Consider the following 27458-nt stretch of genomic DNA (forward strand, 5'->3'; position numbering starts at 1 on the left):
GTGCTATCCGCTGAGGGATTTCTCCTGCGTATTGCTTTGCCACTGGTTCCCAAACTTCCTTAGACCAGTACCCCTGAGCGAAATCAGACTTCAGATTGTACCCCTATCTTCAACCGCCCCTCCACCCCCCCGCCCTCCTGTTGCATGTTGCCTCCTCCTCCCACTCAATATTACCAACCTTAGCACTTAACTGAAGGGAAGAGTTTTCTTGGAACACTTTTGTATTTAAAATGATGAAAGATGCATAAGATGAATGACATTCAGTATGTTTGTTTGTGTGTGTGTGTGTGTGTGTGTGTGTGTGTGTTAAAATAAATGATGAAGCAATTCTCAGTTCATCGAAGTGCTACCCACAACTCCCACTCAGATAAGAAAGCTAACAATCCACAGTGAGGGTACACCGTGATATTGTTACAAAACATACTTCCCCTGTATTACTCCTCTCCATTGCTCTTACCTCTGAGCTTTCACAGATGGGACGCCTTCTGGCTGTCAATGTTTTGTGGCCAACTGCGGCGGTGCGGTTCCTTTCGTCCTACACCTACCTGTGAATCAAAGACCGCCGATAGGAAAGCCGAGCAGAAGCCTACAGTACTGCAAGTCGCACCAGGCTGCATACGACATATCTGTTCTAATAACCAGGAAAAGGTCCTAGTTCAGAATGAAAGGTAGAAACACTGGTCAAACTTCGGTATATTCTAAACCTTAATAATGTACACTTTGACTGCGAAACCCGCGCTAATCTTAAACCATTCATGCAGAAACCCTTTCATTTACGTTAGCAAGTTTACGGTAACATATTTCCTGTAATCTGAACAGCTACTAAGCACGGATTGTTCTTAAATGAAAATGCTCGCTACACTCTTAAGTTTATCGGTCTCTAATGCACTCAAGTTTTCAGTCACCGTCTGCTCAATATGCCACGCGGAATTACTGTCTTTCCTCATACACAAAAAAAAAACCGGAATAAATATGCCTTCACCTTAGAGCACTTTTGAGGCATGTAGCACAACTGAAACCGGTAAACTATAACTTCTATCGGAGATCATGCTACACAAGACCGTACCAAATTGCTCTAAGCATTTTGTATCTTCAGGGGGAAGATATATCTCCAAGGGGAAGAATACTACGTACTGATTGGTCAGTTTTCTATGAGGCCAATAGCAAAACTATAGTCTCTCGCGTTAGTCCGCGCTTTTCATGACTAACCAATCAACAGGTAACATAATTCCGAACTACATTTTTTCCAGGAATAAATATTTAACAATATGATATTTTGTTTACGCTTTACGTTATTAACTATTTTCATTTGCACTCTAATTAGCTTTTCTTTCACCATAAACTTATTTAACATATTATTATACAAAATTTCTCGTCATCTGAATTCACACTGTCTTAAAACTTTCTCACACTACAGCGTTGATTGGTAGAACAATGAAGTATATATTTACTTTAGGTCACACTCACGCATCATTCACACTACTAAAAGCATATACAAAAATGTACAAACATAAATAAACACAAAACATTCAAGAAATAAACAGAAAAATTCACAAAAACATTCTCTTGACCTGTTCTTGAATGTCTGTGTCCACTACTGTACTCTGGTGGATTAAAATTAGAACTACGTACTCAACTGAACCCGCTTCACACCATCTGTCACAGTGCACACATTAGTCATTCTCCCGATGCACAGGCTGTAGACAGTAACTATATAAGGTGCCACGCCTCATTCAGTGGAATAATAATAATAATAATAATAATAATACAGCCTTAATAGTTACTTTTGTGTCGTGCTCACAATTAATTCGATAATATCTTTCGAACCCAGTAATGAAGCAATTTCTGAGACTGAAATTGCTATCTACAACTAGTAGAAGACATTTTCCTGAGATATTTAGCATTTGTTACGTATATGTCTCACTTTTTTCATCAGCAATGAACTGGACAAAGCACAACATATGGGTGTAGTGGGCCGACTATGTGATAAACCTGTGACCTCCAACAGATTAAGGCTAATAACTGACAAAAAGTAATTTCTGGCAATTTATATAAACAACATTAGGATCTTCCAAAATTATAATAATAGTAATGACCATTTGAAAATAATTTAGTTTCTTGACTGAAACAGAATCAAGTTGTTTAGTTTTTACCACTTAGAAAATTTCAATTAACCCCTCGGGGGGTAACTTGCTTATACAACGATGAATTCTGCGAAGCCTGGTGCATGTAGTGTGGGCTAGTGCAGCATTGCATGTCGATCCCATGATACTAATTGTTATGCGTGAACAGCGTACGATCACATCACGACTCTTCTCTCCTGTACAGCCAGTGAGTCATGCTTCTCCAACTGACATAGGTCGCATTTATATCAGACTGTGTCACGTTCGAGAATTTTATACTGCTGTGCGATACGTGGGCAAGGGCATCTCGAGGTGACAGATTCTCATGATACATTTCCTACTTTCTCGAGAAGAACGTGGATGTCTTCCCCAAACTCATTGAACTGTTAATACGGCTTGTTTGTTGGAAGCTTGTGTGGACCATAATCAGTCTCCCGATTCACATGATGCAAGTAGCTTATTCTTGGTACAGAGCCATTAATACCTTATTACCTACAAATGAACGCCAACACGGATCTGGAATTAGTGACAGGGCCAAATGTTGTCAATTTGGTTGTTTGGCGACGCTCCCCTAAAGGTTCACCGACAGTGGTCACATGGCGAACTGGTTCTACCTCCGGAATCAACTTCCTATCCTGAACAGCGCTTACACCACTAACGTAATCTTGACTCCGTTTTTCTCTTTACTCCGAGTCGATGATTAATTTCGTCACTTTATTTTTGTACATTTTGTTGTTGCTACTGTGTGGCGAGGATGAATTTTAGAAGTTTAAGCCGTAGTATGCCTACCGCATATTGGGACACTTTCCTATTGCTTCCACACCGGGACAGTTTAGCCAAGACGCTAAATCCAACGGTTGCCAGACAGACTGTAGGGTAATATTGTCAGCGGGTGAGGCCGTTATCCGACAGATATGTCGAGCTGTCAGGTCAAACATATAATACTTATCTTTACTTCTTTCTTTCTTTGGAAGTCTGTTTCGCCGATTGGCTCTGAACACTACGGGACTTAAAGTCTAAGGTCATCTGTCCTCTAGAACTTAGAGCTACTTAAACCTAAGTAACCTAAGGACATTACACACATCCATGCCCGAGGCAGGGTTTGAACCTGCGACCGTAGCAGTCGCGCGGTTCCAGACTGAAGCGCCAAAAACTGCTCGGCCACATCGTCCGGCTGTTTCGCCGATTGTATTCTGCCATGTTAAGTTAAAAAAGTATTTGGATAGCATTGAGACCATGTTTCCTGTGGATCGCTGTAAAGAGCCCAGTTCTTTCTTTAGCTGTATATTTTTATTTATGTGGTTCAAATAATGGTTCAAATGGCTCTGAGCACTATGGGACTTACCTTCTGAGATCATCAGTCCCCTAGAACTTAGAACTACTTAAACCTAACTAACCTAAGGACATCACACACATCTATGCCCGAGGCAGGATTCGAACCTGCGACCGTAGCGGTCATGCGGTTCCAAACTGAAGCGCCTAGAACCGCACGGCCACACCGGCCGGCAATTTATATGGCATCTGAGAGATAGTGTGGTGACGGCAAAAATGTGATAATGTGTGACCCTCTAAATATCTTATGTTTACAATCCTTGTATATTCTATAGCATGTGATTTTCGTATAAATAGCAGCACCCTCTGACCAGGAGTTCATTTCTGTTCTGTAATAAACTTGCTTTCGGTACTAAGTGTAGCAATTCACAGACGACCTTGCTTTCGTATTTGGAATTACGTGTGATCACAACGTGACAATATTACATACGCTACTGTCAAGTAATGCTGCAACAATGTATAACGGAATGTTACTTAGAATGTGTACAGTGTAACAGGGAAGTACTTTAAAACTCTTGGTGATTGTGTGGTGTGCAGGTTGGAATATTTCGTTCACCTGTGGCAGCAAAGACGACTCCCACCTGGCGGGGCACTGATTCTAACCGAGACTGACAGATATGTCAGCTGTCCCTGATGCACAAATTCTACGTTACAGATCTTTAGTCGTTGTGGCTGACAGTTGATGGTGCGCCTGTGTCTCGCCAAACTTGGACCAGATACGTTCAGTGTTCGAAGATCTGGAGAACGTGCTGCCAGAACAACAAACGAACATCTTTTGTACTGAGACATGTCAGGACAATAGTGCCAACATCCCTCTGAGCGTTATTTCGTTGGTAGCAGAAACACCTTTTGTATCGAGGTATGTCAGGACAGCAGTTCCAACATCCGTTCGGGCGTTATTTTGTTGGAAGCAGGAATACATGATATGTCATGCTATTCCATACATAAATATTCAGAGTAGTTACACATTTCACGCAATTACTAGGTACAAAACTATTACAGTAAAATGGTAGGCCATTCGTAAAAAAGTACAAACGAACGATAAAAAATATAAAAAATTGATAACTAATATCATCCCACAGACCTGTATTACTGGTTTTTTGTTTAATGTGAATAGCAACTGCTGCAGTAACCAAATATAGGCAGAGCTATTAGATTCAGACGAAATAGCAGCGCAGTGTTATTTAGAATTGCGTGAAACTCTCCCAAAAGTTTCTATAAGCCACAGTAGCTTATGTACTCCATCACTAGTTGCGCACAAATCAATGAACTGTGTCTAATTCCTCTAACGGTTCCATCATGCTTTGTATTTGGAATCGTAAATTTTCATATTCCTTGCTACTTAGTGCTACTTTCAGCTACAGAGAGATGCTGCATCTGACTCAGCACCATCAGAAGTGAACGTTAGTAAAAGGCGCTGAGTAACGTGTGTGTGTGTGTGTGTGTGTGTGTGTGTGTGTGTGTGTGTTTGTGTGTGTGTGTGTCTGTATGTGTTTGTATGAGTTTGTGTGTTCAGCATAAATTGCAAAATACGTTCCTTACATGTAGACGAAGAAATTGTGTTGTAGCAACATGGGTCTCGAGACGCTTTGCTCCCATACTACAAATCATTTTCTCCAAGTCGTTAATCAGTAGACCGCATAAGCTTACCACATGCAACCCTTTCTCACAGGAGATGTGCAATATGCCCACCTTAGGCACTGATACGTACATTGATACACCATCAGAGTGAATCTTGGATGCACTGATTTATCTGTGGAGTGTTGTGTACGGTTTTTCAGCCTTTCATAATACAGGCACGGATTCAACTGGAACAGAGGACAAAGTAAATTATACATAAACACAACCCACCCCATTACAGGACCACCACCAGCTTAGCTGACACAGTGCCTTTTTGACAACTTATGTCGGTGGCTTCTTCTGCTGTATGGCGCACTCAAACCCTACAAAAAACTACACTCCTGGAAATTGAAATAAGAACACCGTGAATTCATTGTCCCAGTAACGGGAAACTTTATTGACACATTCCTGGGGGCAGATACATCACATGATCACACTGACAGAACCACAGGCACATAGACACAGGCAACAGAGCATGCACAATGTCGGCACCAGTACAGTGTATATCCACCTTTCGCAGCAATGCAGGCTGCTATTCTCCCATGGAGACGATCGTAGAGATGCTGGATGTAGTCCTGTGGAACGGCTTGCCATGCCATTTCCACCTGGCGCCTCAGTTGGACCAGCGTTCGTGCTGGACGTGCAGACCGCGTGAGACGACGCTTCATCCAGTCCCAAACATGCTCAATGGGGGACAGATCCGGAGATCTTGCTGGCCAGGGTAGTTCACTTACACCTTCTAGAGCACGTTGGGTGGCACGGGACACATGCGGACGTGCATTGTCCTGTTGGAACAGCAAGTTCCCTTGCCGGTCTAGGAATGGTAGAACGATGGGTTCGATGACGGTTTGGATGTACCGTGCACTATTCAGTGTCCCCTCGACGATCACCAGTGGTGTACGGCCAGTGTAGGAGTCGCTCCCACACCATGATGCCGGGTGTTGGCCCTGTGTGCCTCGGTCGTATGCAGTCCTGATTGTGGCGCTCACCTGCATGGCGCCAAACGACCATCATTGGCACCAAGGCAGAAGCGACTCTCATCGCTGAAGACGACACGTCTCCATTCTTCCCTCCATTCACGCCTGTCGCGACACCACTGGAGGCGGGCTGCACGATGTTGGGGCGTGAGCGGAAGACGGCCTAACGGTGTGCGGGACCGTAGCCCAGCTTCATGGAGACGGTTGCGAATGGTCCTCGCCGATACCCCAGGAGCAACAGTGTCCCTAATTTGCTGGGAAGTGGCGGTGCGGTCCCCTACGGCACTGCGTAGGATCCTACGGTCTTGGCGTGCATCCGTGCGTCGCTGCGGTCCGGTCCCAGGTCGGCGGGCACGTGCACCTTCCGCCGACCACTGGCGACAACATCGATGTACTGTGGAGACCTCACGCCCCACGTGTTGAGCAATTCGGCGGTACGTATACCCGGCCTCCCGCATGCCCACTATACGCCCTCGCTCAAAGTCCGCCAACGGCACATACGGTTCACGTCCACGCTGTCGCGGCATGCTACCAGTGTTAAAGACTGCGATGGAGCTCCGTATGCCACGGCAAACTGGCTGACACTTACGGCGGCGGTGCACAAATGCTGCGCAGCTAGCGCCATTCGACGGCCAACACCGCGGATTCCAGGTGTGTCCGCTGTGCCGTGCGTGTGATCATTGTTTGTACAGCCCTCTCGCAGTGTCCGGAGCAAGTATGGTGGGTCTGACACACCGGTGTCAATGTGTTCTTTTTTCCATTTCCAGGAGTGTATTTCCAACCTACATCTGAACTCATCCGACCAGACAACGGTTTCCCAGTCGTCTAGGGTCCAATCGATATGGCCATGAGCACAGGAGAGGCGCTTCAAACGATGTCGTGCAAACAGCAAAAGGGGCTCGCGTTGGTCGTCTGCTGCCACAGCCCATTAACGTCAGATATCACTGCACAGTTCGAACACATACGTGTTTCGTACGTCCCACATTGATTTCTGCTGTTATTTCACGCAGTGTTGCTTGATTGTTAGTACTGACAATTTACGGAAACGCCGCTGCGTTAAGTGAACGCCATCTGACATTGTACTGTCCGCAGTGGGAGGTAATGTCTAAAATCTGGTGTTCTCGGCACGCTCGTGACACTGTGTATCTCGGAATATTGAACTGCCTAACGATTTCCGAAATTTAATGTCTGATGCGTCTATCTCCAACTGCCATTCCGTTCAGAGTCTGTTATTTACCGCCATGCGGCCATAATCACGTCGGAAACAATTTCACATGAATCACCCGAGTACAAATGACAGTTCTGCCAATCCACTGCTCTTTTATGCCTTATTTACGCAATACTATTGCCGTCTGAACATCCAAATATCTCTATCCCGTGACTTATTACCTTTGTATATACATGTATACTTACACTCAGAAGATGTTTCTGCGTAATCTAATAAGGATACATTTGGCTAGAGCAGTTACGTTGTCTTATGGTGACTGTCAAGTTGGAGCCTCAAAAATAACATTCACTTATCGATAAATTCCGAAAATTCATATGTGCATCCTTGACACGTGCCGCACCATGACATCTTTCACGCATTTTTCCCACTATTAAATATTATGGCTTGGATACTATCAGCATTCTGCAAGAAGAAAGAGTCCCACCATTCACATTGAACACGCTCAATACTGCTTGCTTTATCGTAATTAAACTCGAATTCTGATGACTGATTCAGAAAGTTAGTAGTTCCTGAGGACCGAGCTATACGGATAATAGCAGTTGTCAGAATTCTTTGCACTGCATTTCGCTACGAAATAAAAATTGATTACACGTAGTTTTTTGCATTAGCAATGATTTATCTCAGTTTGGTCGTTATAATATAAAAGTGCATGTATTTCGGGTGCAACGGTACTTGCACTCGCAACACGGCTATTATCGGTTTACGGCAGTCGTTAACAATACTTCCACGACCTGTTTATCCCAACTGCCTACAGAGGGGAACACACACTAACAAACCATCGCATACAGCCGCACATTACCAGCAGCTAATGCAAGCAGATGTTTATTGAGCGATGTGCTTCATTACCGTTGATGGAGATATTAAACACAATGTTATTTCATTTCCGTCCTCAATGAATGGATTAAAATATTACTACAATGTATCTCTCCCAGTTGACAAACACACAACAGTGGCCTCAATCACACATTCATCACGAGCATCCAGTATGAAGCCTCAGACACTCTCCAACCCCAAACTTTATACTTTATGCTCGTATCTCCGTGTTAGTTAGGTATACCTTCGGCGGTTACGGAGCACGAATATGTTCTGCATGTTTTTGAGATACGGAAAGCCAGTTTATAACTGACTGTTTGGATAGTCACCAAGGTAAATGCGTTGTGGGATAACCGTGCTAGTAGGCCTAGTCCATCTGGAAATATTTTACTTGGTTGACTTCTCGGATAGTTGATATAAGGTTCTGTGGCAAATTCGTTAAAATGATGTGACATTTTGATGAGTATCACGAGGGTAAAATACTGATGAAGGGTCAAATCAGTATCGGGTTGGCTTTTATGTGTACAATGCCTTGCGGCAGTCAGCCCCTTCATATAGCCACAATGTCACAACTTGTGTGGGGAGCGAAAACGTTCAGTTTATGATATGCTCTGCCACTCTCCACCGAGGATATCGTAGAGGAGTCTCTAGGTTGGATGCACGCCCATACACTATCTGATCAAAAGCATCTGAAGAGCCCCAAAGACATACGTTTTTCATATTAGGTGCATTGTGCTGTCACCTACTGCCAGGTACACCATATGAGTAGTCATTAGACATCGTGAGACAGCAGAATCGTGTGCTCCGCAGAACTCAAGCACTTCGAAAGTGGTCAGGTGATTGGGTGTTACTTGTGTCATACGTCTGTAAGCGAGATTTTCACACTCCTGAAAATCCCTAGGTCCAATGTTTCCGGTGTGATAGTGAAGTGGAAACGTGAAGGGACACGTACAGCACAAAACCGTATAGGCCAACCTCGTCTGTTGATTGACAGAGACCCCCGACAGTTGAAGAGGGTCGTAATGTGTAATAGGTAGACATCTATCCAGACCGTCACAGAGGAATTTATAACTGCATCAGGATCTATGTCAAGTACTACGGCAGGCGGGATTTGAGAAAACTTGGATATCATGGTCGAGCAGATGCTCATAAGCCACACATCAATCGGTAAATGCCAAACGACGCCTCGCTTCGTGGAAGGAGCGTAAACATAGGACGACTGAACGGTAAAAACATTGTGTAGGCTGACGAATCACGATACACAATGAGGCGATCCGATGACAGGGTGTGGGTATGGCGAATGCCGGGTGAACGTCATCTTCCGGCGTGTGTAGTGCCAACTGAAAAATTCGGAGGCGGTGGTGTTATGGTGTGGTCGTGTTTTTCATGGAGGGGGCTGGCACCCCTTGTTGGTTTGCGTGGCAATATCAGAGCACAGGCCTACATTGATGTTTTAAGCACCTTCTTCCTTCCCACTGTAGAAGAGCCATTCGGGGATCGCGATTTCATCTTTCAATAGGGTCAATCATCTGTTCATAATGCACGGCCCGTGGCGGAGTGGTTACACGACAATAACATCCCTATAATGGACTTGCCTGCACACAGTCCTGACCTGAATCCTGTAGAACACTGTGGGAAGTTTTGGAACGCCGACTTCGTGCCAGGCCTCACCGACCTACATCAGTACCTCTCCTCAGTGCAGCATTCCGTGAAGAATGGGCTGCTATTCCCCAAGAAACCTTCCAGCACCTGATAGAACGTATGTCGCCGAGAGTGGAAGCTTTCATCATGGCTAATGGTGGATCAACAACATATTGAATTTCAGCATTACCGATGGAGGGCGACACGAACTAGTAAATCATTTTCACCCAGGTTTCCGGACACTTTTGATCTCATAATGTACATGTCGGTCTATTGCTAGACTGGAACGTCTCATGTGTTATTCATAACTGATTGAAAATTATTATTATATAAACTCCAGTGTAACCGATAATGAAATAATTAATGTTTGTTGTTACGATCATCAGTGTTTGCCAGGCGTGGGCCATCTACTTTTATATTAATCTCTCCTCTTTACTGGTGGCTTATTTGCATCTAATTTTCTGTATAATATAGTTGGGTAAATGATGAGCCAGCCTGGGTGTATTGCCCCATGCTAATGACGTGATGTTTGGAACGAGCCACCAGCGAGTTGCGGCGCACGTCCACTAAGGGATGAGACGAGTTGACCACTCAGTGGAGGTAGCTTTTCGCATAATTCATCCCTCCACAATGTGGTGTTTATATCTATATTCACAAAACCGTATAATGTAACGTAACGAACACCTGCACTAGCAGAGGTTCTCAGTTTTTACAAACAGTGATATCTGGCCAAAACAGACGTAAAATAAATTTCCTTTTGAGAACGATGAGGAGCACTGAAAACAAATCATGTTTTGGGTTGCCTTCCGAGAACGATGGGTAGCCGGCCGGAATGGCCGAGTGGTTCTAGGCGCTTAGGTGTGTGTGATGTCCTCAGGTTAGTTAGGTTTAAGTAGTTCTAAAGTTATAGGGGACTGCTTACCTCAGATGTTAAGCCCCATAGTGCTCAGAGCCATTTTTTAACGATGGGGAACTCGGCATTCCACGAGAAACAAAACACCTACGCTGTGGTATGGGACTAATTTCCGATTCTAATTTGATGCTGCAACATCTTGGCGCAGTTTTCCGCGGAAAGAATAATCTTTGCTCCAAAACGTTCTAGGAAGACTCCTCACCGGTAGTCTGAAAATAGTAACAAAATAGGACTAGATTGGAACCTAATTTCTTAGAAATTTGAATGTCATGGGGAATGTATTGGCTGAAGCAGCAAACGGATCTCAGGAGAGGGTGAGTAGCTCAGAATTGTTTAAGAACTGCAGGCATGACTCTGTGATGATTGGTTAAAGTTGTAAAACTTTTTCTGGGAAGGAAGATAGTTGGCTTTGCAAGAGAGATATCATTGACAAGAATGTGGCCAATCCTTTTCATTGTTGGACGTAATTGCATCGATTTGTAGAAAGGAGACCGTGTCTCAGAGGAGAAGGCACTCAAGTTTGGGACACGATGGCTCATTAAGCAATGCAGTTTGTCATCCTTGTGGCGAATTCGGCCTAGCACTGTATGACCACTGTAGAATCGTCTTCCCATAATTCACACGTGGGATTACGGTGTTGTTCCACTTATCTAAACTATCCAGTTTTTGCTCGGATATTCAAGTGTTAGGTACCACTGTCCCATGCCGACAATTGCTAATTATCTTATTCTCTTCATTTCTTGTCATCGAGCAGACCCTGTAATAATATTTATTATTTGGATTAGAGGGGAATCTTGTAATAAACAGTGTGTAAGATGGACCACTGTTTCGTTTCATAATTTGGTGATCATACTGCGATGTTCTTTGAGGTTCAACAACCGCGTTTCATGTTTACCAGGGCCGTCCCTCTCTTCATACTTATCCGTTGTATTACAACGTTTCCGTTAATAATCATACTAGCTCCTGGTGGGCGATTTGACCAATGCAGAGCATTCTGATATCCACAGGGGATGTAGAAAGCTCAGCTGTACCCTCACAGATCGAAGCGTATAATAGCTCGAAACCCTACAGCTCAGCTAGCACCTTCCATTTCTCTATACAAAACTATCACTCGTCCTTGATCTTCGGCTACGTACGTGGCTTCAGCGTGGTGGGGTTTCAAACCACTTTGCCTATATTGTTTGTGAACAGTTGCGCAAGACTTACACTAAGATTTGGACAGGAAGAGGAGGTCCTCTTCCATAACCAGCCCCTTCGCCTGGTCGGCTAACCCTCTCAATTTCTTTTCTCCTTTTGTGAGAACCAGTCGAAAGATAACTTTGCCCAGTTTCTGTTGAGACCGAGAATTCACGCTGGCGGTGACACTTATCGAACGGTTACATCAGGACGTCAGGTGGCGATGTCATACCTGCGCAAAGGATGAGGTATTGGACTTTTAACAACTCTACTGAGTAGCACCTTGAGTTCATCATATAAGTAACAAAGATATATCTACTTGGTATTCTGTTACGAAGTGTTCTATCCTGAACAGCAGACGGACAATATGTTTGAAATTTTCTCATTTCTGCCTATAACGTAAGACTCAGCGATCCTTCAATCAGGTCTTCAGTGAATACAGTTAAACTTTGAGTGTTTCATCATCACGTGAAAGGATGCCCATAATCAGTCATCAATGGAATGGTGTTCCGAGAAGGAGAAAATTTTTGTAGGTACGGTGTGGCCTCGTTAAGGTTCATCAGATTCACACTGAAGATTGGAATTGTCTAGCGAGACTAAGAAGCCCTTGCCTCGCATATCTGGTGATTCTCGAGATGTTATCCATTGTATCACGAGAGAGTTTTGTTTGCACACAAAAGATAATGAGCGTTACAGTACTACAATTTAGTGCCATCGGCCAGTGGCTGGATTGTCGGAGACCGAATACTAACAGGACAAGCAAATCAAATTATCCCGTCTAGTGAGATATGACCTGAATTAATTCACTACGCATCACTACAATAATTGCTGTATACTAGTACTTTTCGTTGTTTTATATTAAACACACAGGCCGATCATTCTACCCAACGAACTGTGCTTTAATGGCTTCTAGTCTGATTCTGGGAATTACTTAGTACAAATATGGAAAATGGTAAAGGAACTAGAGAGACTGGTCTGAATTTACTCTTATAATGGGAACAACTTTGAAACACCAAGACACATTCGTATGGTTCTTTGAAGTAAAAGAAGCTTTCAGTGGTATAAATGGGTGAGAAGCAGTTTAAATCGTCAGAAAATATTTATACGTTGTAGTAACCGATATGTAGAAGAACTAAGTGGAAATAATGAGATTTGAAGAAGTGGAACATCAACGGAGTAACAAGTGATTGAAACATATCCTGGGCAACTAGGCAGAGATGCAGCCATTATCCTCTATTGTTCTACCAGTCCATCGAAGAATTAGTGATGGAAGTAAAGTCATTATTGTTCTATTAGCCTATCGAAGACTCAATGAAGGAAGTAAAAGGTAGTTTCCAAAGCGGGTTGAAAACTAAGGTAAAAGCTATTGATGATACGATTTCTGATGCAACTGCTGTACTCAAAGAAAGGAACCATAATCGGACGTGTTTAATGGAGACAAAAAAGTTGTGAGCACAAACTATGGGTTGAGAGTATGACAAAGACAGAAAGAAAGTTCTGACAAACAGCAACGACACGACTGGTGACACATTTAACATATAAATTGCTGACTATATAATGGTCCGACGAGGTCATCTGCCTTCGTTATTCTTTACTCTTTTCGTTATTTTTACTTCCTTAGCAATTTTCACTCATTAGGTAACTTTACTTCTGTGATAAGCCTGCACTAAGGACACACTTATAAACATTGAAATACAAAATAAGAGCACTTGTATTACCTTCATAATTTAGTACAGTCTGCAAGATCCCCTAGTGCACTAAACCTTATACGAGTATATCATTCTTAGATTATCCTCGAGTCTGTAGAAGGTCACATAGGAGATGGTCAAGAAAACTTAACATACTTTTTCTACTAAGATTGCAAGTGAAAAGATAAACCTACCTTAAATCACTTATCTGTATCAGCACTAACGACCTTCTCCTGCCTGTTCTGTGCATTACTCATGCTGATATCATTTCTTGTAGCACAATAGAAACTTTCGGAGTAACAAGAAGCTGATTATGTGGCTATGATTGGATGTGCGGTTATCAAATCTACGCCAAATAATAACCGAGATGCCGATATGGTATCCTGGTTGTTAAACACGGTAAACTAACTAACAGTTACTGACTTTTATCCACTTACTTTCGTAGAATAATGAAAACCGAGAGCATAACAATCATGGAGTTCCCAACCGGGAGCGTATCATAACGTCGACTGACTTACTTGGCGCCAAGGAAGAATTATCTGCAAACTTTCTACAACATTGGAAAGATTCGTACTTTGCTGGTAGTGTTTGCACCTTCCTTTGGTCTTATTACTTTACTGAATAGTGTAATAACTGCATAGGAGTCCTAATGATTCTTAGACGTCCCTAGCATTTATTGTGTTAAAATTGTATTCTAATAATTATTTTGATACAGAGGAAGTAGTGTTCTCCACCTAAACGTCGGGTAGTCACCGGCTTAAACGACGTTTATGGTAAACACTCTCTCACGCCTCATTCTGTCAGCACCAGCGTATCTGCGACGAGACAATAATGGCGTCAACACCATCGCTGCCTGCTTGCCAACCGTAGGAGTCGCCTGCCTATGCGCTGATGTAGAGATTCGTATCAGGCCTCACGATAACTACATGCAACATTTAAGCAAACTGTGAAAAAGGGCATATAAATAGTGTCTGTTACATGAGTGACCTAATGAGTTCTGCTCGCACTATTGATATACTGCAAGTAAGTAAGTTATTTATATCGTGTATCATATACTTCTAGAATTTGTGAGGTCCCTCTTATTTCAGGCACCATTTATATGCCATTTTTCAGAGTATACAAGGTAAATCAGTTGCTTGTATTCCAACGCTCCTTGTATGGTAAACGTATTGTTAACGTGAGCTATGAAACAGATCACTACATCAACGCTGAGTACCAAAATATTATCATTAATTTAAAGTAGCATTAAGAATACAGGCACTTTGCGATTGCGACGCGGGATTAGCCGAGCGGTCTCAGGCGCTGCTGTCATGGACTGTGCGGCTGGTCCCGGCAGAAGTTCGAGTCCTCCCTCGGGCATGGGTGTGTGTGTTTGTCCTAAGGATAATTTAGGTTAAGTTGTGTGTAAGCTTAGGGACTGATGACCTCAGCAGTAAGTCCCATAAGATTTCACACACAGTTTTTGAACATGGTGATTGTATACAGCCTCACTTGCTGAGACGTGTACTATTCTTTTAATACTTTTCATCTCGAACCCTATAGTTACAGCGGGATGTTCGAGCAATGAGCCACTGATGATTAATTGTCTTTTTAAATGAGAATGCCACTGTATGTATAAATATTTTGCTGAAGTAAACACAGAGTCAAGTTTATGAAGCGCCAGAGGCATGAGAATTCAGATACAGAGATATGTAAATAGACAGAACACGACGCTGTGGTCGGCACGCCAATATAAGACCAGTATCTGGTGCAGTTGTTAGATCGGCTCCTGCTACTACAATATCAGGTTATCTAAATTTGAGTGAGTTTGAACGTGCTGTTATAGTCGGCGCACGAGTGATGGGACACATCATCTCCGAGGCAGCGAGGATGTGGGGATTTTCCCGTACGACCATTTCACGAGTATGCCGTGAGTATCAGGAATCCGGTAAAACATCAAACCTCCAACATCGCCGATGCCGGAGAAAGATCCTGCAAGAATGGGACCAACTTCGAGCGAAGAGAGTCGTTCAACGTGACAGAAGTGCAACCCTTCCGCAAATTGCTACAGATTTCAATGCTGGGCCCTCATCAAGTATCAGCGTGCGAACCATTCAACGAAATATCATCGATATGGGCTTTCGGAGGCGAAGGTTCACTCGTGTTATCTCGATGATTGCACAACACAAAACTTTACGCCTTGTCTGGGCCGTTCAGTGCCAACGATGGACTGTTAATGACTGGAAATATGTTGTCTGGTCCGTCGAGTCTCGTTTCAAATTGTGCCGAGTACGGGTATGGAGACTATCTCATGAATCCATGGACCCTACGTATCAGCAGGGAACTGTTGATGCTGGTGTAAGCTCTGTAATGGTGTGGGGCCTGTGCAGTTGCAGTGATATGGGACCCGTGATATGCCTAGATATGAATCTGATAGGTGACAGGTACGTAAGCATTTTGTCTGATCACTGGCATGCCTTTCAACGTGTTATTCAGAGGAGGCATTCACGCCCTTCGTACACTTACGGATTTGTGGAGAGCCCTGCAAGTTGTCAATTCCCTCTAGCACTACTTCAGACATTAGGCAAGTCCATGCCACGTCGTGTTCCGGCACCACTGCGTGCTCGCGGGGGCCCTACACGATATTAGGCAGGTGTACCAGTTTCTTTGGTTCTTCAGTCTATTGAGTATACTTGTAGTGAGAAACGAAGTATATACTCGTATGACAACAGTTTAAGTAATTCGCCAGCCAAAAATCTTCTAAAGTGATTCGTTTATTTAAATGTGGGAGGTAAGTCCTTAAAACACTTTATAGACATGTGGATAATGGTCCGTTCAGATACCTTGTCTACACTTCTCAGTGCCCAGAGATACTTGGAAGCAGATGTCTCCTACCTCGTGACCTATGAAGACAGACAGTGATGCTGCAGCTACACTGAAGACTGTTTAGTAGTGCAGTTTGCCGTGTCAAGTGTCTTTCTTATTTGTTTCACGAGCGGATAGCGAGAGGTGACAACTTGGCAAAATGCGCGCTACCAGCGAGAGGGTGCAACGCCGGAAATGCATATCCTCCTAATTCCATCTATTGTACTAGATATTGTAATTGTTCATGTCGATGTATAATTGGTTTGTTTTGTAAATATTATTTGTATTTTTACGCCGGGTCTGGCCTAGGAAAAACTATGCTATCGAACGATTACATCGATAGGTCGTGTGGATAACCAAAGTGTTTAGGATCTTTGGTAGTGTTGGCTCTGCCGCATGGAGCGCGGGCAGAGGGGTCTGGCTGGAGGAGGGCGGTGGAGCAGGTGTGTTGTGTGACGTTCCCGCGAGTTGCCGCGCTCTCAGGAATTGGCAGCATGTAGTTGCGCTCGACTTGCTATGATAGTTTCTGACACGGTCTTGCGGACGGGAAGCATTAGCTGGCGCACATCAAGAGCCCGTTTCGCCTGGTGACCGTGTCGAGAAGAAGGCGCGCCAACATCCGACTTCTGCAACAGCGACGGCCGACAATGAGTGACTGTCGCCACCTCCCCGATCGACGACTGCAAACCTTCAATCAACCAACAAGGAAGACTAAAAGCACGTAAAATTTTAGAACTGTATGGCAGACCTCAGCTTTTCAAACTGTTGCACCACAAAAATACAGCAACTTAGCATGAACCATTGTTGCTCATTGTTCCAATTGCATTACCAAGCAGGATCCCTTCCTTTTCTGGAATGAACTCGAGTGTCGTTGAAATTCATACGCCATCATTAAAGTAATATCATTCCATTTCACGGTCTTAATTTCGAAGTTCAGTTAAAGTATTCATTGCTGGCTCCAATATTTAGATGACGCAAGCAGAAGTTAAGAGTGCTGGTTTTGTTACCAGTTTAGCTTACCTGTGGCTGCAGCTCAGCTTGGTACGTACAAAATTTTACTATTGTTAATTGTTCAGAACCATTTAATTCAAGTTCAAAGTTAAATCTATTAATTCTAAATTACGTAGATTCAAGTAGCTTTTGAAATGGTTGTTGAGGTAGCCAAAGACTAACGCTATTTTATTGAATTTCGTAGTGCTTCAGAAACAAAGTTCACTATTAATTTCAGTCTCTAAATTAACTTACAATTTTCCGGTTTTATTAATTCTTTTGCTAAATTAAGTCAGAGTGTAGCGAAATTTATTATTTCTGACAAACATTCAGTTTTCACACAGCACATGTCAATCTTCAGTTGCCACGCTTTTAGTGCTACTTATATGTTTATTAATCTTTCATTTTCAGTTATTATATTAGTTGTCAATAGAACTGGCGACCGTAATTTTCCTCAAATCTGAAATATCTAATTAACGCCAATAAATTGATAACGTAACGACTGCACATTTACTTTCATTATTAATTTAACCCTTTTCTCAAAATTAATTTTCACCAATTTCATTTGCATTTTTCCTTTCATTTAGATGTAACCCTTTCCTCCCTCTTAACCGACAAATTAACTTCGGTGACGATTGCTTTTCCCAAATTTCCATTAGGAGCACGCGGTTTCATTTTTCACTGTCATTAAGGTCCATAAGGGAGGGGGAGGTTACAAGGGGATAAAGTCGCAAGCGCCACTGGGGCTGACGCACGTGGCCAGCACGAGAGGAGTGCTCAGTCGGTGGACAGACAACGAATTGAAGGACTTTTGAGATGAGTTACGCCGAAGAGTAGGAGTTGGGACTCCACTAGTAACGGTGCGGGGCGTGGCCGCAGACTGTGGACACAACAGTCCAGCAGGGTGGTGGCGTATCTCGTTGGTTGCTGGACGGCGATACCAGAGAATGCACAGAAAGAGGCTTCTGTGTTACAAGAGATGAACTAACTCTGTGATTTAATGGCCGGCATGAAACACTGGTCGGCTGAGTTGTTTAAAACTACAAGTACAGTGAAGGGCACAAGCCATTAGCACTGACTGTAACAATTTGTCAGTCAAATCTGACGTGGAATGACTGTGTGCACATTACCGTGTGCTGTGATTCCATGAACTCTGGTCGTACATAAGACATGCCGTTGTGCACAAATTTGTTAATGCAAATTTTATTTTTATTTGTCTTTCATTTTTCTCCTTGAGTCTTCAGTCTTCCTACTGTTTGATGCGGCCCCCACTAATCCTTCTCTTGTCACAATTTTCCATCACAGAGTAGCACTTGCAGCCTACGTCCTCAGTTATATGCTAGACGTTTTCCATCCTCAGTCTTCTCCTACAGTTTATACCCTCCACAGCTCCCTCTAGTACCATCGAGGTTACTCCCTTGCGTGTTTGCAGATCTTATAACATGGTTGTTCTTTCTTCTTGGCAGTGTGTATCATTTATCCTCTTTCTCGACGAGTCTGCGGAAAACATCCTGATTTGTTACGTTTTCAGTGCACCTAATTTTCAACTTTTTTCTGTAGCACCACATCTCAAGTGCTTCAAGCCTCTTCTGCTCCGGTTTTTGCACAGTCCATGTTTCACTACCACACCATTCTGTGCTGAAACGTACGTTCTCAGAAATTTCTTCTTCTAATTAAGCCCTACGTCTGATACAAGTAGACTTGTGCTGGACAGGAATGGCCTTTTTGCCAACGCTAGAGTGTTTTTCATGTCCTCTTTCCTTCAGCCGGCATGGGATATTTCTCTGCCTCTTTTGCAAAATTCCTTCATCTGCATCGTGATTACTAATCCTGATGTTAAGTTTAGTAGCTGTTCTAATTTCTGCTACTTCTCATTACTTTCGTCTTTCTTCGAGTTACTCTCAGTCCCTATTCAGTACTCATTACCGTTCATTCCATTCAGCGAACCCTGTGTTTCTTCCTCACTTTCATTGAGGATAGCAGTGTCATCAGCGAAACCTATCATTGATATTGTTTTACTACTTATTTCACTTCCACTCTTGAACTTTTAATTTATTTTCGTCATTGCTTCTTCGATGTACAGATTGAATAGAAGCGGCCAAAGATTACATACCTGTCTTAAAAATATTCATCCGAGCACTTAGTGCTTGGTCTCTCACTCTGGTCGTTTTCTCTTCGCCCTTGCACATATCGTGTATTACCCGTCTTTCCCTACAGCTTGCCCATGTTTTTCTCAGAAATTCGAACCTCTTCCACCATCTGACATCGTCGAACGCTTTTCCCAGGTCGACAAACATTATGAAGTTTGTTGATTTTTCTTGAATCTTGCTTCCATTATCAGAACAGTCTCTGTGGTGACTTTACCTTTCTTGAAACCAAACTCATCGTCATCTTGCACATCCTGAACTTTCTTTCTCATTCTCTTGTGCATTATTCCTGCGAGAAATTTGGATACAAGAGCTGTTCACCTGACTGTTCGATAATTCTCTCATTTGTCGGCTCTTGTGATCTTCGGAATTACATGCATGATGTTTTCTCAGAGAATTAGATGGTACATTGACAGAGACATATATTCTATACACCAGCGTGAATAGTCCTTTTTCCCCCACTTACTCTGATGATTTTAGAATTTGTGATGGATTGCTATCGATTTATTCTGCCTTATTTAACGTCTTCCACAGCCCTTTTAAATTCTCATTATGGTACTGGATCCCCTATCTATTCTGCATCGGCTTCTCTCTTCAACTGTCACGTCATCAGATGACTCTTTCCCCCATAGGGACCTCCAATGCATTCTTTCGCAGTATAACCTACGTCCTTTGCATTTAACAGTGGAATTCCCATTGCATTCTTAACCCTCCGTTCCTCATCGAAAATTCGTGACATCGTCACTCGCGCGGACGACTGGTGTCATCCACAGAGCAAGCCGTGTATTTCTACACTTTGAACGGTCTTTATGACTGCTTTATGATTTTTTATTAAATCTAAATACAATACATTTAATACTTGAACGCAGTATAATATATTCTAACGTTTGAAACAGTCTGACCATTCGAAGAATAATATCTTCAGCTGAATTACTGACGTTACATGGTCCCTCTTGTTGCTTACCGACGTACGGCTCTAAATTCAAAGCGTAAGCTGTTTTCACATTAACCAAAGGGAACACTTTTAAGGCATACTTTGCTGGTTTGCTAGGAATATATTGCCTGAACGGGCAATTTGCTCTAAATGCCAAAAGCTGTTCGCCAACAGTAAGATATTCACTAAGTGAAAAATATTTTTGGCAATTGTTCGTGAATACTTCAAGTACCTCTCTGATAGCTATGGTAGCAGCCAACTTGTCAGTCTCTCTTCGAACACCTCTATCACGGATATCTCAACAGAAACCTGAATTGGTTTTCACTTATGCATAAATAACATGATTAAATTCCGTTTCCCTTTGAGTTATCCCACAATTTCGATATACTCTTCCAAGAACATCTCAAAGATCCACATAGATATAACAAACCAATGAAAGCTCTGATCCCTATCACATCAGAATATCTGTTTCTGTCTTTTTTATACGAGCTTGTATGGGTATTAGTATTAGAAGACCTCCTTCTAACACTGGTAGGACATTTATTTTTCCTCTTTTTAGTTATTACACCTTTCCCTAAAAAATGCATCCTCTTTAGTTACTCCTTCCTGTGATTCATATTCATCATTTTCTGACTCTTCTTGTTCTGTTTCTGAGTCATGACAGCTTTCATGAACAGAATCCTCAGTCTCTGAATCAGTGCTGTCGCTGTGAGCATTTCATCACTCAGCTCATTGAACCATTCCAGCCATACATCAGGATCTCTACTAAACTCTGTCCGAAGTTTATTGCCTTTGACATTTCTTGCACAATTTAAAAATAAAGACAATACTACGTAACACTGAAGGAAACTGCAATCAGTTTCAGTACCTCTAAATTTACGCACATGAAGGATCGATTGAATCTAGGAAAGCAATAAAGTAATACAGACTTACTTTGTTTCAGATTGTGGCAGCAGAGCTCGCGCGGATGACTGGTGTCCTCCAGACTATTATAATGTTTCATTAACAGAAAGGTACTGAAAATGGCGCGAACTCAGTCCTGCCCTGTCAGACAAAATTGAACCGGAAAGTCATGTGGATGACGATTGTCATCCGCGCGAGCAACGGAGGGTTAAATGTCACCACAGTTGTATTTTATTTCATCGATGTTTGTTTTGACATTTCTGTATGCTGAGTCAGTCCTTCCGGCAATCGTTTCTTTTTAGATTTCCCCACATTTTTCATGCAGCCATTTCGCATTAGCTTTCCTGATATTCGTATTGATTCCATTGCCACCTGACTTGTATCTCTGTATTCTTGAATATCCTTGAACATTTTTATGCTTTATTCCATCATCGATAAACAGAAGTATTTCATCTGTTATCCGAGGTTTCTCTGCAGTTACCTTCTTTGAACCTATGTTTTTCTCCCCACCTTATGCTATTGTCCATTTTAGAGATGTCCATGCCTCATCAACTGCATTACCTACTGCTCTCTACCTTATGACATTACCGTAGAGAAACTCAAGCCAATGTCTTCATTCCTTAGTAATTTCGTATCTAACATCTTTGCGCATTGATTCTTCCTAACTAGTCTCTTAAACATCATGCCTACTAAATTCTGATCTGAGACGATATCTGCTCCGAGTATGCCTTACAATCCAGTATTTGCTACCTCAATCTGTGTTTGATCATGATGTAAATAACTGGCATCTTCTTGTATCTCCCAGCCTTTTCGAAGCATACTTCCTCTCGTGGTTCTTGAATAGAGTATTTTCCCTTACTACATGAGATTTACTGTAGAACTCAGTGTTTCTTATTGCTAGTACCAAGCCCATGTAGTCCAGTAACCCTTTCTTCTGTGACGGTTGGTGACTGTTGTCCAACGAGCACGTATAGCTATTACGAGACCAATTAAAGGCACTGCTATATTTGTAACACAAAGGTTACTGGATTGGAGCTGGCCTGAAGATGACGTAGTGTAACTTCGAAACTGGTTGCCTAGAATTAAACCTATACAACGGCGATTGGTATTGTTCTTATTGAATATCTTTATCGGAGTTGATTTGCTGTCAATTCTGAAGCGAATCTCTGAGCTGTTCACAGTAAATCTCTCTTTTCAATTTAATGAATCCTACTAACATTATAACATTTTCAGCTGCTGTTTATATTACACTTTAGTTTTTACATATGACTGCTGTAAAGAAATCATAATTCATCTACGTTTTTGTCCTAATGCCCATTCTCCCGCAAACACAACTTTGCCACAACTTCAGATCCAGATGGGAAAATTATTGTCTTGGTAATTGTCGAGAAAGGTCTTTTTGGTTTAATAAAAGCTGTTTTCCGAAGTAACCCCATATTTAAACAACTCTCTTACGGAATCCTGCTCCACCCAAACCCTACACTACAGTGGGTAGCAGGGTACGGTTGTGGGTTGTGTCAGTATGGTGCTCATGAGCCCGCAGTGTTACACTGCAAACAACAGACGGTCCCTTGCTTTGCCTCACGCCGTTGCAGGTATGACTGCTGCAGACACACCAGGCACAGTGGCAGAACTATTCCGGTAGCTGCGACAGTTCATAGTGAGCGAGTATACACTCCTGGAAATTGAAATAAGAACACCGTGAATTCATTGTCCCAGGAAGGGGAAACTTTATTGACACATTCCTGGGGTCAGATACATCACATGATCACACTGACAGAACCACAGGCACATAGACACAGGCAACAGAGCATGCACAATGTCGGCACTAGTACAGTGTATATCCACCTTTCGCAGCAATGCAGGCTGCTATTCTCCCATGGAGACGATCGTAGAGATGCTGGATGTAGTCCTGTGGAACGGCTTGCCATGCCATTTCCACCTGGCGCCTCAGTTGGACCAGCGTTCGTGCTGGACGTGCAGACCGCGTGAGACGACGCTTCATCCAGTCCCAAACATGCTCAATGGGGGACAGATCCGGAGATCTTGCTGGCCAGGGTAGTTGACTTACACCTTCTAGAGCACGTTGGGTGGCACGGGATACATGCGGATGTGCACTGTCCTGTTGGAACAGCAAGTTCCCTTGCCGGTCTAGGAATGGTAGAACGATGGGTTCGATGATGGTTTGGATGTACCGTGCACTACTCAGTGTCCCCTCGACGATCACCAGTGGTGTACGGCCAGTGTAGGAGATCGCTCCCCACACCATGATGCCGGGTGTTGGCCCTGTGTGCCTCGGTCGTATGCAGTCCTGATTGTGGCGCTCACCTGCACGGCGCCAAACACGCTTACGACCATCATTGGCACCAAGGCAGAAGCGACTCTCATCGCTGAAGACGACACGTCTCCATTCGTCCCTCCATTCACGCCTGTCGCGACACCACTGGAGGCGGGCTGCACGATGTTGGGGCGTGAGCGGAAGACGGCCTAACGGTGTGCGGGACTGTAGCCCAGCTTCATGGAGACGGTTGCGAATGGTCCTCGCCGATACCCCAGGAGCAACAGTGTCCCTAATTTGCTGGGAAGTGGCGGTGCGGTCCCCTACGGCACTGCACGGTCTTGGCGTGCATCCGTGCGTCGCTGGGGTCCGGTCCCAGGTCGACGGGCACGTGCACCTTCCGCCGACCACTGGCGACAACATCGATGTACTGTGGAGACCTCACGCCCCACGTGTTGAGCAATTCGGCGGTACGTCCACCCGGCCTCCCGCATGCCCACTATACGCCCTCGCTCAAAGTCCGTCAACTGCACATACGGTTCACGTCCACGCTGTCGCGGCATGCTACCAGTGTTAAAGACTGCGATGGAGCTCCGTATGCCACGGCAAACTGGCTGACACTGACGGCGTCGGTGCACAAATGCTGCGCAGCTAGCGCCATTCGACGGCCAACACCGCGGTTCCTGGTGTGTCCGCTGTGCCGTGCGTGTGATCATTGCTTGTACAGCCCTCTCGCAGTGTCCGGAGCAAGTATGGTGGGTCTGACACACCGGTGTCAATATGTTCTTTTTTCCATTTCCAGGAGTGTAGTTGACAGAGGGAGAGCGGATGTGCATGGGAAGGGAATTAAACACATGAATGTGTTTGAGTTAGCGTTACAATTTTCTGAAGCCGAATAATATTCCTAGAAAGCGAAAGCGGTGCGTACTTTTCAGACAAAGCCCTATCATTATGTTTCAGGAATTAATGGTTTTCGTTGTTGGTTGAAGATGCGGGACATAGGTATGAATTGCAGAGGAGATCAGCAGGGATAAGCTCCACAATTAATGATCGCTCGGTGTCGGTACCATTGTTGGGTATTATGATGGACCAGAAAGTTGCATCGAAAGGGACTGTGAAACCCACACATAATATAAAACTATGAGAGAACGTGTTTGAATGTGGAGACCCAATTTACCATCATACAACAACCGTTAAAATAATCCTGGACAACGAGGCAATTTATGTCGATTCAATATCTGATAGGGTGAAATTTTTTTCATAATATTCTATTAATGATAAATGGGAACAGATTTTGGCATTTAGAGATCTGAAAACCCTGCACATGATGTATCTTCAAGCTCGAAGTAGCCCTGCAAGAAAAATAGCGAGTGTCTTTGGTGAAGGTGACATAATATCATTTTTCCACTTTTTTATGTGAAAGGGTAATGCAGAAATTGATTGACTGACATTGCGGACGCAAATAGGGAATAAATGAGCTCCATGTAGAATATAGTGGCTGGATACACCAACCACGCGCTCTACTTGCGATTTAGCTATTGAAGGCCAGTTTGTGGTTAATATGGTAGAAGGCATTAAATCATCTGATTGTCCGCAGGTTCAGTTCGCTCTGCCCCCTTTGACGACTTAGAACTAGAATATCAGATCGAAAGGTGTAGGTATGTGGACCAAGGCAAGGATCCCAAACGGCAAGCGACTATGAAGGATAAAGTCACCATGCAGTGGGACGGAGATGCAAAACTTAACTGTTGCTTTTCCTTTGTTAAGTGGAACACTTTCCGTCATCAGTGACATAAGACGACATTTATTTGTTGTGAAATCAATAATTAACCAATATGAGGCCTGCTTCACACTTCTAAACCAATGGTAGTCGTGAGTGACAATGGTATCGCACCCAACAAGAAGTGTGTGGATGGTCGAAGACGAATACTTATGACACTCCACACGTGACCCCCAATTCGAGTAAAATGCGGATGTTAGGGTAAGTTTCTGCTAAAATGAGAATGCGAAAGTTTCCATGCAAAATTAAGCAAGAGTAGCAAGGGCGATCCACAGAACTGATTTTAGGACCTGTTTAATTAGGGGACCAGGACTGATTCAGAATTTGAGAAAAGATCTTTTCACCCTCAGGTTATGTAGAAACAGGACTTACTCATTTTGCCATCACGCTGAGTCACCAGTGTCGGCTGTACACAGCGGGAATGGGAAAACGATTAGTGGAGTTGGATAATCGACTGTCGATTCAGAGGGAATAAGTACATCCATTGAGCAGTGAATTTGATGACGTGCTAACTGACGTATTAGAGCTTACAAATTTAGTTAAATATATAATAAATTAAAGGATACTATAGTGGTGAGGTTACCATGCATGAAATAATAAGTACTTTTAATGAAGAAGATCTTGTAGCAAGGAATTTATTCGTCTTTTTGCGTTCCCAATATTCTGCTCTCATATTTCTTGTGACAAAGCTATCTGAAAGATAAGGTCATCAGTAACTTACAGAGAAAGTAATGAGAAGGCGGCATTCCAATCCATACTGCTACGAGACTAACATATACGTTTCGCCTGATTTGTTGAGGCCTGTGTTTTGCTGATATTCATCTCAATCTGGTACATTATTAAATTCAGTTGGATGAGAAATCAAAGCACGTCACGGAGTGTGCCACCGATTGGGATTTGTTTCTGTTTAATAGAGACCTGTTTGGACTCACCACTGGTGCAGCGGAATTATCATGCCTCTTGGATATGTTCGTTTCGGGTTTCAAGTTTATGTTTGCGTGGAACAAATGGAACAATTGAAGGAAGTGTCCACTTGCCTTAGGAACTCGAAATTGGTGGCCAAAACTGAAAAGGTAAGGGCTGAGGTCCCTGACAAGTCGTTCACAGGGAGTATGGTTTCACTGTGCTATTGAAATTAATCTACAATGAACCAAGTCTTTTAGGGAATTTCCCCCAGCGAAAAATGACAAAGAAATAGAGAGGTTTATGGAATTCGTTAACTTTTTATCAAAATCTGTCTTGATTTTCGACAACGCTGGCTGCGCCTCTAAATGACTTCCTGGAAAAAGGTTGCAACTTCCGGTAGGGCGAGTTCCAACGAGCAGTCGAAAGGTGAAGGGACTACTTGGCAAACGTCCCTCTTTTGGAAGTACCAGACTGATAAACAGCCCCTCCCGAAAACCGATGCCCCGATGGCGAACGTAGTGACAGTGTTGCTTCCACAGTACTTCCTCTAGAGGACTAACACCGCTGGAGAATAATTACTCTTCTTACGAACTCGAGGCACCTCCAGTTCCGTTGGCCCTCAAGAAATTCAGGTTCTGTATAGGCAATCAGGATCTGAGGTGGTTGTTGGCATGGTTGAAGTGCAAGGGCTGGATCGCTAGATGGGCTATGACAATATGTTGTTTTTCGTTTGGTTTGAGGTCAGGCACTTACTGGGGACAGGAAATGTTACTGCACACAGATTTAATCGCATATTTCAATTGGATTCTAAAGGAAATGAGATGAGTAGGCAGAATGAGGATAGTAATAAACAGGGAGTGAAACATATTTTGGGGGAATTACCAGTTTTGTTCAAGAGCATCACCAGTACCAGGAGAAAGATGAGAATTTAAGGGCAATTAGACAAGAACGAAACCAGGGAAAGTAAATAGGTCCTATTCAGCCTATTCAGTGTGGAATAGTGTGTTGTATTTCTGTTGAATCTTTCTCTCTTTTAAATGGTTTCTTCTTCGGATGCCCTGGTCTTTCCCAAACACTTAAGAAAAAGAGCGGTTATTTACTGACATCTAAATCGTCCTTCAGGACATACCTCGAGTCTTCTCTAGTTTGACTGGTTTGTCTACAT

This window comes from Schistocerca cancellata, chromosome 6 (assembly GCF_023864275.1).
Source record: "Schistocerca cancellata isolate TAMUIC-IGC-003103 chromosome 6, iqSchCanc2.1, whole genome shotgun sequence".
NCBI lineage: Eukaryota > Metazoa > Arthropoda > Insecta > Orthoptera > Acrididae > Schistocerca > Schistocerca cancellata.